We start from the raw sequence: 14,358 nt of genomic DNA, 5'->3' as shown, positions 1-14,358 counted from the left end.
CACAAGTTATCCAAAATTATTTTCATGCTTAATTGCATTATTCATTTTAATTACAACATATAATTCTTTTAGGCATAAATGCTTTTTAATCTCTTCTGCTTGACCATTAATTGAAATAATAGATTAATTAATCGGACAGTTGCACAGGTATTTTCCCAGATTTAAAACTTTATTAATAAATTGCATTCTTCTCATTGAATACAAAATTGAAGAATTAGTTAGTCCTAAATTTAATTTTTCAAGTATTCCTTCTACTAAAACATTTATTGCCTACAGGCAGCCAGACAGTAAGCTGAACACTAGCATTTGGCTCTAGATTTAAATCCTAGAGAATGGGCTGCCTGTGTAAATGTTTGTGTAACATGAAGTTTTCCTTAAAATATTCCTTTCCTTGGACAGATGGCCCTCTCTTGCTTTGTCATATTTCAAATAATCAATTCAAGCATTTAATGTAGGTATGACTTCACAACTTCGTCCCAAATTCTAACTGAAAAATTGAACAGAATCCCCTGATACTGTGTCTATAATACATGATGAATATAGAATGATCTTAAAAATTTAAGGAAGAAAATATAATGTATTTGGAAATGCCTTGATCCTATAATTATATTTTTCTCTGCTATGCCTAGAAAATTAAGAAAAGAATGTAAAAACTGAAGATAAAGAATTCAGCATTAATAATTGATATGATAGTAGTAATAAACTAAAAATTTTTTAATGAAAAATTGATAATGCATAATGGCTCCTTCAAATTTTAATTTTCTATCCTACTATTAATGGAACTAATTTATCACTATAATCAAAATGACTCAGATTTTCTTTCTTTAACTGATGTCAAAAATACGATGATTATTTCAAAATTCCTGTGGATGATTTAATTGTTCTCAAAATTTTCTATTCATTTATTAAATGGTTCAGATTAATGTTTTTGTTATCATTATTTCAAACGACTTTTTAAATCTTCGGGGAAAATGTTTAAATCTTCATTCAACAAAATTATATTTTTAGATAGATTTTTATGGAATAAAAAATTCTGTAAGATAATATTCATTCACACAAGATATTAACTTAGTATTTGCTCATTACTTTACAAGTATTCGATGAAGCCTTTTAGTGTAACATACAGGTTACATAAGGAACCATTTCATTTTAACGTAATATTCCATAATCATATATTTTATTTCAAAAAATATCATATTTTGAAAATATTGGATATTGCAATGGATTTCGACTCTTTATTCCAATACACAGAATATAAAAACAAAAATAGGTTTATTTTTATTTGAAAACTATCCAAAAGGAAAATAAAATAAAAAAATAGGCAAAATTTATATTATTGTTATTTTTAATTATTCTTGTGAAGGTGCAGTCCTCTTCTTCTTAGGATTCAAAGCATGGCTCCTAAATAAAGAAAAAATCACATTCGTTAGAAGTACATAACATATTCTAAATTTGTTATGTGACATTTTAATTTAGAATCTCTTCATAATAATTGCATGCACTTGCACATATTCCAAATGATTTAAATCTTTTTTTAAATTAAATAATTAAATTGCAAACAAGATTCCTTTTGGTCCTTTCATGAAATCATAAATTGCATGTATCATCCATTTTTGAAGCAAAAACAGTACAAATTTAAATAATTCATTTTGCAGAAAATAATTTGAGGTTTATTAGATATTTACTATATTTATTTGTAATATAAAATAAATCTGTAAAGTAGTTTTAATAATGATCAGATTTTTTTTAAGATTAATTTCTCTAGAAATTGAAATGTATTAAGGTAGCACTTCTCAATCTGTGGATCATACAGCTTGCCCTCATGGTCCTCCGAAGTTTCCAAAGGAGACAAAAAAATTTAGTTGAAAAATCTCAGAGTTTAAAAAGTTACATATGACAATCATCTATCACCTTTTCTCGTAAGATAGACATTTTGTGAAATTTATTATTGGTTACCCTACTTACAGACTTCCCACTCAGTCTTAGCAGTAAAAGATGGATTTAAAGCACTATAACTGTGGTACTTACCACCATATATCCAAATATACTATCATATATCCACTAAGACTGTGGTCTTACCATCATATATCCAAATATAGAAGAGCCATGCAAGAATTACAAATCATCCTTCTCATTAATAATCTTGAAATATTAGAAATATAACTTTTCTTCAATGGACTTAATTATGAAATATAACGGATTTTAATTATATATTAAAATATAAGTGTACTAGTAGTAATATATGCTAAAAAATTGCTTTCGAAGGGAACAGCAGCAAGGTGATTCACAAATTATGATAATTCACATAATCTCTATTCGAAAAAAGTTTGAGAAACGCTGAAACAGGAGAATAATTAAATTATGGTTAATACTGGTAATTTCAGCCATATGCTTTAAGCTTGATGATCAACATTAAAAAATTCTCAGAAAGTGTTAGATCAAAAACTACTTTTCCACATAATATGAACTTATACGTAACAGCATTTAATACTTAGCTCACTGGCAAAATATACAAAATTTTGAAATGCAAGTATATATATATAAGGGCAATAATATAGTTATCAACAATTAATGCATGAACTTCAATACTTACACAATTAACAAACACATGAACAATGATGTTACATGCATTCATCCTCTGAATTAACTAGTCAGTTTGGGTATTTTCTATCTTAGATGTCGCAAAATTTGATCGTGGATTTAATATTTTAAATGTTCCTCTCATAGACATTTTAATACTTGTATTTTTTACATAGAGTGTCATCTTTAGTTTTACAGATATTCATTTGTTCACTTATTACGATTAAGTTTTACAGACAGAACAGATGATACCTGATTACATTAAGTGGTATTTAAGACAGAAACTTACTTACTGGTACTTAACACAGTTGCTAGAAAAATATTACATAGTGAAAGACAGGGTAAAAAGTCAGAATCTGAAAACTTATTGACTTACACTAAGCTATTTAATGCTTGAAATATATATGATTAGATAATATCTTTTACATCATCAATATCTAACAGTGATATGATATACTTTAAGTATACAGTAAAACCACTCTATAACTTTTCCATAATTTTGTACAATTTTGATATTTAATGGAGGTGGTTACTTCACAAAGCATGATTCTCAGTGATAATTAATATCAATGTTTGTATCACCAGAATACTTGACATAATCATTTAAAGAGGTATAGTTGCTAAGGAAGGTTTTTCTATACTTCAAACAATGGTTTACATATTTTAAAAAGTATATTTTTCTGACACTGTTATTTAAAAAGTGTATAACTCCTTCTACTCTTAAGCATAAAAATTTGAAATTTTTATGCTTAAGAGTCATTCATTTAGTTGTAACTTACAGGAAGATATCTTAAATGCCTAAAATGTTTTAATTTATGAAAAACAGCAGTTAGAGTATATTGAAGGGTGCTCCCTGTATTATCAAGGGAGCGCAAGTTTGTGCAATTCTCTGATGTTTTCTTAAGTGAAAATAGGTTGATGTGTACATGGATAAAGTCAAGGGAGTGTGCGATGCCAAGTTTGTACAATTCACAGATTTTTTTTAAGTGAAAATAGGTCGATGTGTACATGGATACCGAGTATGTGCAATCTGTCTTCGTGTAGCGGCGGTTTTTGGCACACAAATCGTCGCTACACAAGCCAAAATAACATGGTCAAAGAATTGCACAAACTTGGTATCCATGTACTGCCAAAAATCGCCAAATTTTGCCAAGGGGCACCCATAAATATGCTTTTACCAAAACAAGCTTTAAGGCATACTGTCAATTACATTTTAAATTCCAGTGATTTTTCAACACTAGTTCAAATACTCTAAGCATATGTTTGCTTAACATATGTTAGCATATGTTTACATAACTTTTGCATCAGCAAAATTTATAACTTAGCAAATATGAACTATGAAAAAAAATATTTGAGCTTACCTTGACCCTTGGATTTACTAAATCTATGACAATTTTAACGCCAAAGAAATTCGATGACCGAAAATACGCGATGATTTATTTAATCTGGTTTTAAAATGGGTCATTTTAAGTTTGGCTATATCAACAACATATTACTCAGTATTGTTGGATAGTGAATTTGTAATTCTTTTTCATTCTTGAAATATATACACATGACAGAATTGGAATAAAAATTTTAGGTTTTTCAGATGAACTCATAGATTGAATTAATTTGTTGAATTTTATCAAGTAGTTCTTAAAAATACAACCAACGATTAATTAAAACCAACTGCAATTCAAATGGATACTCTTTGTCAAAAAGGAGCAGTAGAACTTATTTTAAACATTCAGCAATAAATAGTTTTCTGAATATATTTTTTAGCGTAACGGCAGTTTCAAACATAATAAAGAGAACAACATTCATTCTAATGAGGATAATTTTGAAAATAATTCACATTAAAATATATCTCAAAGAGATTTTTAAATGAAAAGATGACACAAAAGAATTATTCTCAAAAAATACATGTTATCTCAGATATAGAAGAAATTTGGCATTGAGCTGAGTATTGAAATTAATATATGCAACTGACGTATCATTACTAATATTTCCATGATTTGATATTGAATGCTATAACTATTAAATATTAGCAAATGCATTTTATAATGAACTTTGCACCAAAATTTATAGTAAATTTATATGTAAATTTACATTGTAAGTACTAGAATGAATGTTGTACCATTTTATTAATATTTTACTTTTCAACAAGCATAAAGGAAAAAATAGAATTTTTTTTCTTTAATGTTCCTAGTATGTTACATCATAGTTAAAAATATGTCAAAGTCACGGCATTTCGATTGCCTTTTGTAAATGTTGGTTATAATGCAACTTAATAGATGCTTTATAAGTTGGTAAAGACTGTCCTGGATTAAAACTATCTTTAACACAAAAAATAATATACATTGAATACTTTTACAAATATGTAATTGCTATCCGACTGTATAATCTTTTAAGGCGAACTTATCGCATGTATTAATGAAATGATATTCCATTTTTAATGTATGTTAAGTTATTTTGTCGAATTTTTTAAATATATTACATTTATTTTTTCTTTTTCGTTGAGATTAATAATAACATACATAGTGTAATAATGCTCTGAAAAATATTCTAAAGCAGCTCACGCTGGGATTAATGATAACATGTATGGAATAATAATGTTACATCTGTCAACAAAATGAAAAATATGAATATTCTAACGCGATATGTTTTAAAAGATACATAAATATTTAACATGAGAAATTATTAGACTATAGATAGAACATTAATATTAAGCTTATTTGTTTTTAAACTAACATATTAACAAATTTGTTTCTGTTTATAAATATGAGCAGTTTAACTGCAGACACCTGCAGATGTAACGAATAAAAGTTGTTATTTTACTAAATGGAACACAAGCTCTGTGATTTGAACTCTTAACAATAATTCAACACAGGTTTATTTAGGAGCATTAGAATTATAAGCTAAACATTAAAAGAATTTAATTATAGATAGTGTAAAGAACATAACAAATACATTACATAAAATTAGTAAAATACACGTCAAACACTATTTCGAACTTACCTCGACCATAGCAAAAATAATGGCTAACATGGCGACTATCGTTGAACTCTCCCGCTAAGACGCTGTTTTTCCACTTTCTTCCTGATTGGTTCTTCTCTCTCAGCCGTTTTAAGCCACGTGATCACACGCTACGGACAAAATCCAAGCAAAACTTCTTGAAAAACTCCTGTAGAGTTTACAGTTTCGTTTGGTTCTGTGTTCGTTACAGGTATTTCCTTCGTAATTGTTCGCATTTCTGTAACTATACAAGACTTTTGTCTGTAAACTTCGAGGTTTTTTTTTACAGTGCATACCTCCCCTTAGGCAGATCACCTTAGCGTGCTTAATTATCTAACTAGCGGGCAAGCCCGCATTTCATTGTTCAAAAGTTCCCATGTTAAATTTCGCCTATATTCGAAAGTTGGACGGAACTACCAGTTTCCGGCGATTTTAACCGGTTTATTCCCGTATGCATCCATAAGATACTGCATACACCTTACACATGCGGAAATCACGAAAACAACCATTCAGCCAGCCCGTTCCCCGGGATTCGAAAGTTGGATCGAACTACCAGTTTTCAGCAGATTTGCGCGGGCTGCCGCTACCTCAGGGGATGGATACCTTACTGGTATTCGAAAGTTGGACCGAACTACCACTGTACAGCGATTTTACCTAGGCTGAGCCCGCTTTATTAACGTATGCATGCAGAAGATACTGCATACATGTTACACATGCGGAAAATCACGAAAACACATACAGTTAGTCACAAAAGTCTGCGTACAGACTAAATTTTAAATTTAAAAAAACACTTAAAGCATAGAAAAGTGCATTTTAATCATTGCACTTTTTTTCTTCGATTAGCTAAAATTGTAAGCTTAAATAAAAAGTAAAGGTAAAATCCTATTATACGGTGCAGCCTTGGCGTGACTTTGAAAATTATCGCCAACACCAAAAATGATCCAAAGAACGTCTATATATATACTATACACACATAGTATATGTATATACGGTGTGCGGAAAAAATGTCACCCGGAAAAAAGGGAAACGGAAAGAATGTCCCTGGAAAATAAGGAACGGAAAAAATGTCACTCGGAAAATAAGGAACGGAAAAAAAGGAACTCTAAAATCTCGCCAAATAATGTCGCCGATTGGAGATGGGGAAACCTGCCAAACGGGCAGGGTTATAGCGGGCTCTCTTGAGGGAGGTTTTAAGGGTAAGACGTTGAGCTGGCTGCAGCTGAGCAAGGTCATTTCGATAGCAGGTTTTTCCAACTTGCCTGCGGGAAAATCATATGTTCTCCCCCGTGGTTTGCTTCACCCGTTTCCTTAAAGAAACCGACCCACCTCACCCGGAAGGAAAGAATTCACGGGGAGCAAATGTTTCTCCTCTGTTAAATAATGATTGCCGGTCTTTAAACTAAATTTCATCCATCCCTAACTGGAAGCTAACAGCTTGTTCACATTAAAGTGTTGATAAATGACGAATTGTCAGTAAAGACGGCACACGAAAGCTGCTAAACAGAACTATTGGCGTAGTATAGTTCGTTATTTTTTATTACGGTTTAACGAATCTAGCAATAATATTATATTATGCATTCCGTTATTATTTAATCTATCCGTAATATGAAATATAATTTTCTAAACACTAACGGTTTATCATCAGTTAATTTATAAAACGACAGATATTTTATAGTGTCATTTTCCCCCCCCCCACTTTAACGGTTTATCATTAGGTGTAAGAGACTTTGATTCTGGAGGACCATTCTTTTCGTTTTGCGATTTTGCGTTGAATCACTATAAACGGCGAATCACTTTTCAAACTGTTGCCACCAAATGTTAGAGTCCTGCATTATATTCGAAGAAATTAAATAATGAAAAATGTGCATAAATATATGCATATTTCTCGCATTGTGAGAAAACAACGGTACACAGAGCCATCGAATTTTGAATGACGTAATCCTCCTGCGAATATGGGCATCTGGAAGCCCAAATTTGAAATTTGTTTTATTATCTATTTCATATTTTGTAAAACTTTATCGAATTTTTGATTAACAGACTCAACGATTTAAAAGCGAGGAATGGCAACACTATACGAAAAAAAAATTATCTCCAGCGCGCGGAACTGTGTATCGGAAATTCTTCTAAAGATATGCTTTTTAAAAATTCTTTTGCGACATTGCTATTTAAATGAATTTTATGGTTTAAGTGCAAAGAATATGATATTTAATAAATAAAGGTAGCACACAAAACGTTAAAAAAAAAAAACGCCCTCTTTGGGCGTAGTTTAAAACCTGAAACCTTTGAGTTTTTTTTTTTTTTTTTTGTTATTAAGTTTTTTTTTTTTTTTTTTTTTTAATATGAATGATGGTCCCTCAGCCGACTTCGACTTGACCAGAAGCAGTTGTCACTTTATTATGCAGTCACCTAATAGGTGGGCCACCTTTGCCTCCTATGAAGGGACGGACCATTAGAACTATGCATTCCCCTGGATTCGAACCCAAGCCGTTAGGTATCGAAGTTCGCTCCCCTAACCACTACACCGTCTGAGCGGCATTTATCATTAGTTAGTTTATAGAATATTATATTCTATACTAATTAATATAGTTATTTTAAAATAATTAGCTAAACCGGCTTGACTAGTCCCCCCCCCGCCAAATACTTACTTATTCGAGGAAATAACTTAATTATACGCTTTAACGGTAACATATATTTTACACTATATTTATTTTATATTAAAATTTTTCCTATATATAAATAGATACGGCCATACACGCAATCGAATCGGCTTAATGTACTTTCATTTATAGAATAATGCACTTCCGAATGTGAATAGTGAACTTTCTTCTGGTGATTTTCTTCCTATGATGATCAGTATTTCTGAGAACTTGGACATCGGTGCTGAGAGCTATTTCTCTAATTCGCAAAAGCCCAAAATCTTATGAACCTGTGGTCATCTTAGAAAGGGTTTACTGTACTTTCTGTCTCTAACTGTGGCAATTTATTGGTATGAAAAAATTTCTTATAGTAGAATATAATCCATTCATGCAAGCCCTGTTATAAGAATAATTTAATAAAGAAGCAAAATTATTATTTTATTCAAAATTGCATTTTTCGAGCGAGATAGTAAAGAGTTCTGATTTTCTTATCGGTTAAATGTTGTTATTTCTGACTTTTAACTTGCTAATCTAACATTTATTTATTTATTTATTTATTTTTTAAGCCCAAAGGGCTATTAGTCTCAAAACGACATTTTGCGTGGTTTCACTTTCTGCGTCGATTCACTTTTCAAACTGTTGCTACAAAATATTATTGCCATGCATTATATTTAAAGAAACTAAATAATGAAGATTCTGCATGAATGCATGAATGTTTCCGCATTTTCAAAAAACAACAGTACCTAGAGCCATCCAATTTTGAATAACGCAGTACTCCAACCAAACATGAGCACTTGAAATTCCGAACTTGGAATTTGTTTTATTAGCTATTCCCAATTTTGCAACACATTAACGAATTTTTTAATTAACAAACTCATCGATTTAAAAGCGTGCAACAGGAACACTGTACGAAAAAAGAAATGTATCTCCAGCGCCCGAAACTGTGTATTGGAAATTCTTAAATTTTGCACTTTTTAAATATTTTGTGATATTGCTGTGGAATTGAATTTTATGGTAAAGCGCGAAGAACATTTTATTTAATAAATAAAGGTACCACACAAAACGTTAAAAAAATCCTTAAGGGCGCAATATGAAATATGAAAGCTTTCAGATTTTCCTTTAAATAATGAAAAATCTGCATAAATGTATGTATATTTCTCGCATTGTGATAAAACAACGGTACATAGAGCCATCGAATTTTGAATGACGTAATCCTCCTACGAATATGGGCATGTGGAAGACCAAATTTGAAATTTGATTTATTATCGATTTTATATTTTGCAAAACTTTAACGAATATTTGAGTAACAAACTCAGCGATTTAAAAGGGAGCAATGGCAACACTCTACGGCTGGGAAAAACCTTTTTGTCTCCAGCGCGTGGAAGTGTGTATGGAAAATTCTAAAGATATGCTGCGGCATTGCTATTGAATTGAATTTTATGGTTTAAGTGCAAAGAACATGATATTTAATAAATAAAGGTAATACACAAAATGTTAAAAAAACGCCCTTTGGACGTAATTGAAAATCTGAAAACTCAGATATTTTTTTTTTTTTTTTTTTTTTCCCAGTGGCGTGGTAAAATGAATCATTAAAAACGAAGCTGAGCTTCTTAATTACATTTTGCAGCTTTAGAATGATACCGCTAATTTGATTATCCAGAACTCGAAATATTGAATAAATTAGAGTTAAATAAAATTCAAAATTAATGCGAAAGAATTTGTTTTAGCAAATTTCATGAGATAGAAGATTATGTTCTGCTGTTCTGTAATTTTTAATTAGGACCGTAAAAGAAATGCATCTTGACGAAGAGGTGAAAACTGTTGAAAACAGTCAATTTCCTATTTATGAGAAAACTTTATTATGACTTTGGAGATTAAAAAGTACATATAAATATTATAGTTCTCATTTTTCATGTTTAAATAATTAGTAAGAAATATGGATTCTAATGCAGCAATTGTAGTGTAATTCTAAATGAACTATTTATAACATTGTTATCAATGAAGCAATAATCGTATAATTAAAAAAATGAATGCAAAATTCTATTCTTATTGTTTTGAGCTCAAGTTCTATGTTTCAAGAGCTTTCAAGTCTGAATTAATTACTTTTCAGACTTAAAATTGCAGTATAACTTTTGTATTTAAAATTTTGTTAGCAGTTTGTTAGCAGTTCTAAAACAAATATCATGCAGAATTTTAGCAGTATTAGAAAAGGCCTCAAAAAGAGCTGACAAGGAAACTTCCTATCTTTTGGATTTTTTAATTGTTGAAGTGTATGGAGTCAAAATTAAAGCTACTAACAACCAGTTTTTAAGGTTGTTATTAATTAAAACATCTGTAATTTTTAATAAGCATCATGTTTATGAGGAAATGACAATTCAGATAATAAGTATTATCTGAAATATCGTTTCCTAGTCATTCCTAGTATCATCAGGGCCGGTGCCAGAGCATATGCAATCGGTGCGACCGCACCGGCCAGCAGAATTGAGAGAACGCAAAATTTTTAGAACTTTGGAAAGAGCTGGGCGGCAGAATTTTGAAGTTGTAAAGCAGGCACCGTGCGGCAAAACGTCTAGCGCCGGCCTTGAGCATCATTCCAAGTCTTAGTAAATCAGCTTAGAATAATTAGAACTGATTTATAGGAATTTAGCAAAACTGCGCTACAGTAACATATCATTGATAAAAGTATATCCCAGGAGAAAATATTCTTATTATTATACTATAATGTTCCCTTAAAAAGAATGTAATATTTAGCAATCATACTTAGTATTGCCGATTTTTCAAGAAAAACAAAATTCACAAGGTTTTGCAAGCGAGTACACCATTCAATACTTTACAAATGAGTCGCACTTGATCAAACAAACCATAGGTTTATACACAACCGTCCAGGAGTAATTTAGTCAGGTATTTTTAAAATGTTAATATGCAAAATATAGAATTAATACTAAAATGCATAAATTTTAGACTTGAGCCTTCTTGACGTGCTTTCGTGGTGTAGTGGTCTGCACGCTGGGGGCGTATTCCAGAGATCCGCGGTTCGATTCCCGGAGAGGGGGTTGCTCATTTTTCAAGTCTCCTGCTTCCATAAAATATCGAATGTCTCTGCAATCTAAGTGAAGAAATATTCGACATAACAGACATTTAACTTTTTCTTATAATATAAGTTTTGCGTGGGAACAGTTTTACATTGAGCTGAAAATAAGTTTATGTATTCCGCAGTAAAAATTTACATTCATTCAATTAATTATTTATATGTACTGAAAATTGTTTTTTCATTTTATGTAAAATTTATCTGGCGAAATTGAATTTAGAAATTTTCTGCATTGGCTATAATTTTCTTCCTTCTGCAAAGAATATATACGTATATATATATATACGTAAACGAGACATATTTTGTCGAATACCGTAACAGCATTGCCGTATCCTTTTGTGTTAATATATTCAAAAATTTTAAATGCTATTACGTAAACTGCATTATATGTTACATGAAGGGGATTAAATTGAATCCAAATTCAAAATATTTACATGTCTTTTCACTCATATTTCTAACAATTTTATTTTCATAGGGAAAGTTACCAAACACTGATGATATAATAAAATTGACAGTCATTTGTGTTCTATATTCTTAAGCAGAATACATAATGCAGCTCATCAGCGCTCCAGCGGTCGCCAGGGCCGTAGCTAGAAGGGGGCAAAGGGGCCATCTGTCCCCGGGCGCAGAATCCAAGGGGCGCCAAACTGATATTACGACATTGTAGAATCAATCTTCAGTTGTCCCTGGGCGCTGAAAACCCTAGCTACGACTTTGGCGGTCGCTTAACACTGACAGTTCGACAGGGGCTCAAATCCCAGCAAACAAGCTGGTTGCAAGATAATTTAGTTATTTCTTCCTGTGTAAGGTAAATACAATCAAGTTTCCCATTCTCATACTTCGTTAAGTCCTCCACGAAGGCATCCCTTCTCTTAGACAGACAGTTCCCGTGCTTTGCTATGATTCAAATAACCACCAAAGAAGAAATGAGGAGAAAATGCAGTAGATACTAGCTATTCAAGGGATAGAACAATTATTAATAGATGTAGAAGAGCATTTTTGAAATCATTTCTTGAGTACCAATTCCGGGGAATTCTAAATCACCGAGAGTTCTTAAATGTTAAATAACTTCAGTGCCTTTAATTGAGTCTGAAAACTGGATTGGTGGAGTTGAATTTTTTGAATTTTAAAATTTGCAATTTGCTAGAAAAGACGAATTTTCTGCTCAAGTGCATGCAACAATATTGAAAATTCAAAATTTGCGAATCTATGGGCGACGTACGTCATTAATTACATCAAATGCTTCTAATAATTATTCTAATAACTATTTTAGAGTTTAACATAAAACCTCTAAAATTGCAGGGACTGTAAATAATCTAAAGATATTTAGAAATACAACAAGATTTGACAGTTGAGGAAAATTGAAAAATACACTAATTATCATAAAAGATGAACTGAAAATAATTATAATGTAAGAAAGAAAAATTTTCTCCTTTCTTTTTGTTTATTTTCACAATTTAAAAAAAAAATGATATAAATCTAAAATTTGGTTACTTAGGGAAATTGCTATAAATTAAGCATAAAACAAATCAGTGCGAGAATGGTTTTGCATACGAACTGCGACTGCAACACATTTCAACCAGTTTTAACCAGCTCCAGATGTTAAAAAGTTCCATAATTAAGATCTTCTCATTGTAAATGCACAATGTTTAAATCTTGGCATAAAATTAAATAACTTGGGCATTTAAAGCCCGAATATTGGAAAATATCATAATTAAGAATTTTTAAATTTTTGCAATAGCATACGTACAAAATAATGATCAACAATTGATTCAAGGCTTTCATACGAATACAATAATCCGAATGGAATGTAAAAGATTATTACTATTCTAATTTATATTGAAAGTTGTTACACGACCTTGAAAAATCAATATTATAGTTTATAAGGCAGACATGTAACTGAAATTATTAAATGCCACAAAAATGCAAATATAATGAGACTTTTCTAATGCGACCACTAACGGCGGCTTCAAGCGATTTTTAGGCCACTTATATAGTAGATGGTTGCATTAGAGAGGCAAATGTATAAAAGCCTGTTTATTTATGTTGTAGGAAACACTTTTAGAGTTCGCCGTCATGAGATTCTCTGTACTTATATGTAAAACAGTTACAAATAATACGTCTTACTAAAACGATCTGACATATTTAGGCTTCTAAAATGATGTGAAAAATTTCAAAAAGGAAATCTAACAGAAAAAAATCCTGATTTGGTTAATTTAAAGCAGTTAACACAGTTTATGATAAATAAAACAGATTCAGTATGAGAAAAAATTAGCATAATCATCAATTCAGATTATTTAGGTTATGGCAAAGTACCATAAGATTATCTGCCGAAGGGAATATGGATGCCTTCATGGAGGACTGTTTATAGCGAGTAGTTGACAAAATTTATTTCATACGTCTGATAGAAACTGCCTCGTATTTATGTTACACACATGGAGAAAAACACGAAAATTTCCTGGTAAGCAGCACATCCGCCATGGTTTGAACGCCATGGCGGATGTGCTGCTTACCAGGAAATTATCGTGGCGTGGCAGTCGAACTACCAATATTCAACTATTTTTACCTCTCGGCTGCTAGTGGTCAAAGGTCATTTAAGTTATTCTCTGAATTTCAAAGTTATCTGTCTATGCTTTATTACACATTTATTCATGCACAGATTTTTGGAAACAAGAGATAAATTAAAAACTGGAATTCTAGATAACCAAGTTAAATAATTAAATTTATTTAATTTCCCCATTTTGATACGTTTTACGTTATGAATACGAAAAGCTCCCACGTATGACTTATTTGGATCTCAATTTGGAGAGTAGAATAAATAAGCTTCTTTAATTTGGTTTGGTTTACTTGACTATAACAAAGCGCACGAAAGGTATCTGCCTAAGAGAATGGTTGCCTTCGTGGAGGGCTTCCTAAGGAAAACTAGCTCGTAACCACGTTATATAGGGGAAAAACCACAAAAAGCTGCTTTGCTAGGAATCGTACCCAGATATAACAACCAGGGTATTCAGCAACTTAACCGCTCGGCCGCTTTTAAGTTTCCATAAGCTCTACACGTAA

At 31.3% G+C, this 14,358-nt stretch overlaps 1 protein-coding gene and 1 long non-coding RNA gene across 4 annotated transcripts in view; both read right to left on the bottom strand.

The window, feature by feature from the left end:
• LOC118185054 (zinc finger MIZ domain-containing protein 1-like) overlaps window positions 1-14,358 on the bottom strand; it is a 547,573-nt gene that overhangs the window by 515,155 nt on the left and 18,060 nt on the right. The gene's annotated exons all lie outside the window — the stretch shown is intronic.
• LOC146995509 (uncharacterized) lies at window positions 1,260-11,011 on the bottom strand. The gene is made up of 2 exons (XR_015043113.1): window positions 5,578-11,011; window positions 1,260-1,401 (listed from the first exon to the last, which is right to left on the bottom strand). It is a non-coding gene; the product is annotated as an uncharacterized LOC146995509 (long non-coding RNA).

This window comes from Stegodyphus dumicola, chromosome 9 (assembly GCF_044657685.1).
Source record: "Stegodyphus dumicola isolate Sdum_Otavi_A_Nest chromosome 9, ASM4465768v1".
Classification (NCBI taxonomy): Eukaryota; Metazoa; Arthropoda; class Arachnida; order Araneae; family Eresidae; genus Stegodyphus; species Stegodyphus dumicola.
This window is presented reverse-complemented; position numbering and strand designations above follow the sequence as displayed.